The 5,061-nt window shown below is 38.6% G+C and overlaps 1 long non-coding RNA gene across 1 annotated transcript; it reads left to right on the top strand.

Annotated features, from left to right (window-relative positions):
• The first annotated feature begins 1,446 nt into the window (after positions 1-1,446).
• LOC129532125 (uncharacterized) lies at positions 1,447-4,598 on the top strand. Its single transcript, XR_008677751.1, has 2 exons — positions 1,447-1,610; positions 4,256-4,598. It is a non-coding gene; the product is annotated as an uncharacterized lncRNA (long non-coding RNA).
• Positions 4,599-5,061: the final 463 nt, after the last annotated feature.

Genomic DNA, 5,061 nt, shown 5'->3' with positions numbered 1-5,061 from the left:
AAGGTTAACTGACCTGGAAAGATAAAATGGATTACATAAGAAAATATATTCAGTTTCTTAATATTGTTAGATAATTGATCAAGTTCTGGAACTTCAGTGATAATTTTCCTATTCAATTGAATTTCTCCCATTCTTCTGAAGGAATTGAATGCAAAGCAAATGAGAAAGGCAACTTTGCAAAACCCCTATCTTCATCATAAATGTATTACATTCCTCTAATAAGAACCTGCTCTCACCCAGCAGAGGATTCCAGATGATCCTTTTTTTCTCGGGGAAAGAGAAAAATCTGATAAGCATTCAAAACCTGTGATGTCTTACTTATTAGATAACTTATTACATTAGCGTTTGATTAGTTTGAACTCCTGATTTCTAGCCTAGAGTAAGAAAAAGGTCAACTAGAATTGTATTTAAAAGAAGGTGTGTTTATCATTGTTATAATCAACACTGTTCCAGTATTGTAAGGCTCATCAGTAAAATTGTCAGTGTTCCTTCTTCACATTTGATGATTTCCTGTGTTTCAGTTTTGAGCATTTAATATGCCAAATATACTGAGGTTTTCACTAATAAAGTTCACTCAAGCAGAGTCAGCACCAATTTATATCTATGACGGGGGCTATACTTTTACAAGGAAATGACATATCCAGAAGTTGTAGAGTCACTGGGGCATGGTAGAAGCTCAAATTCTGATCCTCTACTTTTCTGGGCAGAGTGACCTTGGGAAAATAACTTCTTAATCTACACAATGTAGCATTGTTGTTAAAACTTGGCAAAATATTTTCTAAAACATGCCTACCACATGGTGATCATGTAATCATGTAACAAATGTATTTTCTATTCCCCTCTTTCCAATACCTGTGCACCACTCTCAAATGAAAATATTAGCTGCCATGGGCATCACAAACATTCTGAAGAATATAGTTTTTCCAGCATTGGTTAGCATCTGTTGCAAAGGTAATGAGGGGGCCCATAGTGAAAGTTCTCAATGGATCAGCACCAGCAATAAAATGATAGAAAAAGAAATTGTTACTTGATCTTTTATGATTTAATGCACAGATTAAAAAATAAACAAACTGATATTTACTGACGGCACACACAGTATTGACACTTTTATCTCCCTCATTTAATTTTTATGTGAAATCCAAAGGGATGTAGTCATTATAGTAGAGTAGGAACAACACTGGGTTTGAGCTCTGGCTCAGCCACTTGCTATCTATGTGTCATTGAGCAAATTATTAAACTTTTTAAGCTCCACATTTTCACCCAAAAATGGACATAATAATAGTATCCACCTCACAGAGTTGTTTAAGGATTATTTGTAATAATGCCTATAAAACATAATACAGTTCCTGGCATATAATTATAAATTTATTGTTAGTTGTAATAAGACACTGCAGTCTCAAAGTGTTTCACAAAGTTTGAATTAATGACTTCTTGCCTCAGAATCCCTGGAGATCTTGTTAAATAAGAGGACTCCTGGGCCCAGCTCCAGATCTAATGAATCAGAATATCTGGGCAGTGCTGGAGTTGAAGAGTTTGCTTTTTAAGAAGCTGTCCAGGTGCAGTTGAAACCAGCTACTGATGCTATCCATGATCCATTCACTCCTCTCCTGGTAACTATACTTTTATTTCCATCTGGGGGAATTATTCTTCTGGCTCCAACCATTTTTGCTTTTGGAAGAGCATCTGACCTGTCACTGGTGCCTTGTTGTCATTTCCCTGGCCACAGAGACTGGGTTCACTCTGTCCCAAGCAAAGATGATGTAATGCAGATAAGCTTTTGCTAGAATGGTAGGACAAAGGCGAGTCCTCTCTCCTACTGGATGAGGATGTGCTCCTGGGCATGATAGAAGCCATCTGTGACCATGAGGTAGGGTGGCTATCTGAGAGTGAAGCCAGAAGAAGCAGAGCCAAAAGATGGAAAGACAGAAGTCTCTCTCAGGCTGATGGTGTCAACTGAAACCTTGATCTAGCTACACCTAAAGCCAGACTGATTCCTGCAGTTTTTGATTATTGAGCCAATGCATTCTTTTTGGTTAGAGCATTTTGGATATGTTTCTTTTTGTTACATGTGACCAAAGCCTAAAAAATCAGATAACCCATGTTCAATTTATTTGTTAAATGCACACTAGCTGGGTCTTCAGTCCATACCCATCCCTGACTTGACACACTGGGCATTTTCAGATTCCTTCTGCCGAGGCTGAAGCAGGCTAAGCAGACTCCTAGATTTCTCACCTCTAAGATGGTACCTGAATCTTAGCTTACTAGGACACAAAAAATAAGTCCAAGAAAGTCCCTTTCTAACTTTGATGCTTTGGCTAAAACTCAGTTCTGCTAGTTAGAGGTTACAAATTCCAATCTTTAAAGGGGGCACAGCAGGAAAAATGAATAAGTAAAACAGGCTGGGAGTTGGAAATATGCCACTTGCTTCTTAAGTCCAAGGAAAACATCAAGGCAAATCTGAAATTAAATGCCCAGTCTCAGTGTTAACAAGGCAACAGGGAGTAGAGATACTAGAGTATTGGAGAGCTCTTGCCTCCTTTAAAGGCAGCAGGGGTTATTTAGCTTCAGCCAAAAGTCACCATGTGGTAATTCAGTCCCAGATTACCAGAGTTATCAGGCATCTTGAATTTTATATTAAATCTCTTGAATTTTAAATAGTAACAGCTAATTCAAAATGTAAAAACATTCTATGTAAGCTGACACAGTGAGGGCCAAACATAACACACATGAAGCAGCCTAGGATCTCCTGTGTAGACCTTCCAAGAGGTGGCAGAAGACAGTGTTATCTGAAGAAAAAGGCTTTCACAATTAGGAGATTATCCCAGTTCCATCTACAGACACATGGGAGAGAAAAAAAGAGAAAATATCCATAATTTGAACATGTCAGGCAAGGAGAAATGTATTCACTCCATCTACAGGCTAGCTTGGTAACTGGCATTAGGGAGTCCTAGGAGTTCATTGTACTTTTTTTTTTTTTTTGTGGCGGAGTCTCATTCTATCGCCCAGGCTGCACTCGCAGTGGCATGATCTTGGCTCACTGCAACCTCTGCCGGATTCAAGCAATTCTCCTGCCTCAGTCTCCTGAGTAACTGGGATTACAGGCGCCTGCCGCTGTGTCTGGCTAATTTTTGTAATTTTAGTAGAGACGGGGTTTCACCATTTTGGCCAGGCTGGTCTTGAACTCCTGACACCATGATCCACCTGCCTCGGCTTCCCAAAGTGCTGGGATTACAGGCATGAGCCACCATGCCCAGCCCATTGTACTCTTAACTCATGTAAGATTTTCTTCCTCTCAGGCGTCAGGAAGCCTTTATCTCCTTCTAGAAGTTAGATCATGTTGCTAATAGTCTCTGCTCACTTGTTTTTTTACTTTTCCCTTTGTAGAGCTGGTATAAATTTTCAATTTTTTTTTTCTTTCCAGGAGATGTAATTGGCCAGAAATCTGGCCCCAGGCAACTACTGCATTAACTTTATAATGAAGAGCTCATTTGGTTAACAAATTATGTTTCTATACACTTTTCACATAGACTTATCTAAACCATGGTAATCTCTTCCTACTCAACACATATTCATTTCACTTTCAGATATCCAGATATCTGGGTAAGACACAGAGAGCCAACGACAAAAAGGTTTTTAAAGTTGTCTTTCCAGTTTATTTCTATGAGATGGGGAGGCCTGTGATAATTGAATACATATGGCCTTCTCCTTCTTAACATTTATACATAGGTAGAAGCATGCTAAATGAACATCCAAGGTAGTCAAGAAAAGAAAAAGGAGATCCCAAGAGGGATATTATGAAAGCTTTGGGGAGCGAGGAGGTGGTCTCCTATTTTGCCTTCATACTAATAAGGAAGGATAAAGAGGTAGCTCATGGCTGCCCAGCTCCCAATAGCCCAGTTCCACGCTATCCACCTCAGCCCTTTCCACATACACAAAAATATTCACAGCTCTAGGCTACTCCTTTAATTTCTAATTTTTGGGCTATTGTTCTAATTCCCTTTATTCCAGCAAAATCAGAATTGGGTAACCAACAGAGGCTATTGCTCAGATGATCAGAGAAGGCACCTGTCGCAGGAATAAATGTCTGCTATTTTCTTGACTAGTTAATGGACTACTTAGAAAAAAAATCTCAACGTAAACTGAAGGTGTAAGGAAGATGAGACTGAATCCAACGTAACAGTTTATCTTATTGAACAAATGGATATGAAATCAATAATATCTGTTGACTAATATCTGGTTCTCCTTTCATTTCTAGTACATGAGAGACTGTACTTGCAATTAAGCACGGCCATGTGACTAGTTCTGAGCAATGGAATATAGTACAGAGTAATAAAGTATGAAGCCTTTATGTACTTTCTTCTCTTGAAAGAAGACCACATATCTCAGGGAGTACAAGCCTGGTTGGTGGAGCCACCATAACCCTAGGATCCTGAGTGTCCAAATGAACCAGCCTAAAGCTGACAAAAAATGAACACATTTCACTGGAGAAGAAAAAATAAGCTTCAGTTGTGTTAAGCCTTCAAGAATTCAGAGTGATTTTTAAAATTGTGGCATAGCACAATTTACCCTGCTTAATAAAAAAAGATGCTGAGAGGAAAGGAGATCGCTTTGTTTCTGGAGCTTGGGGAAAGAAATTAAAAGTGGGGAAGCAGCTAGCTAGTGGTAAATTTTTCTGTCTTCCTTCTGTCCTCCTGCCTTTCTTTAATTCTTGTTCTACCCGCGAAAAATGCACCCATTCTGTCAATTTTCAATTCTATATTCACACATATGCCAACTTTATAAAATGAAAATAACTGGTGAAATATATAAAGTACACAGCTTAGTCTTGCATACAATTTAAGTTGAAAATTTATGTATTTAAATGCATTCGTGGAGAGAGGCATTAGCATGAAAAGCATATGAGAAGGTGGTTTTCAGTTCTAGTTGGTTTTCAATCCTCCTTGTGAACTTTTCTAAACATCTTTTTGCTAGCACATACCTACCTCCTTATTCCAAAGGTTTCCAGAATCCTGGGGGTGTTTTCTACCCTGTTAAAATCTATATCCAGAGAACACAGAATTA

The sequence above is a fragment of the Gorilla gorilla genome, chromosome 11, assembly GCF_029281585.2.
Source record: "Gorilla gorilla gorilla isolate KB3781 chromosome 11, NHGRI_mGorGor1-v2.1_pri, whole genome shotgun sequence".
NCBI lineage: Eukaryota > Metazoa > Chordata > Mammalia > Primates > Hominidae > Gorilla > Gorilla gorilla.
This window is presented reverse-complemented; position numbering and strand designations above follow the sequence as displayed.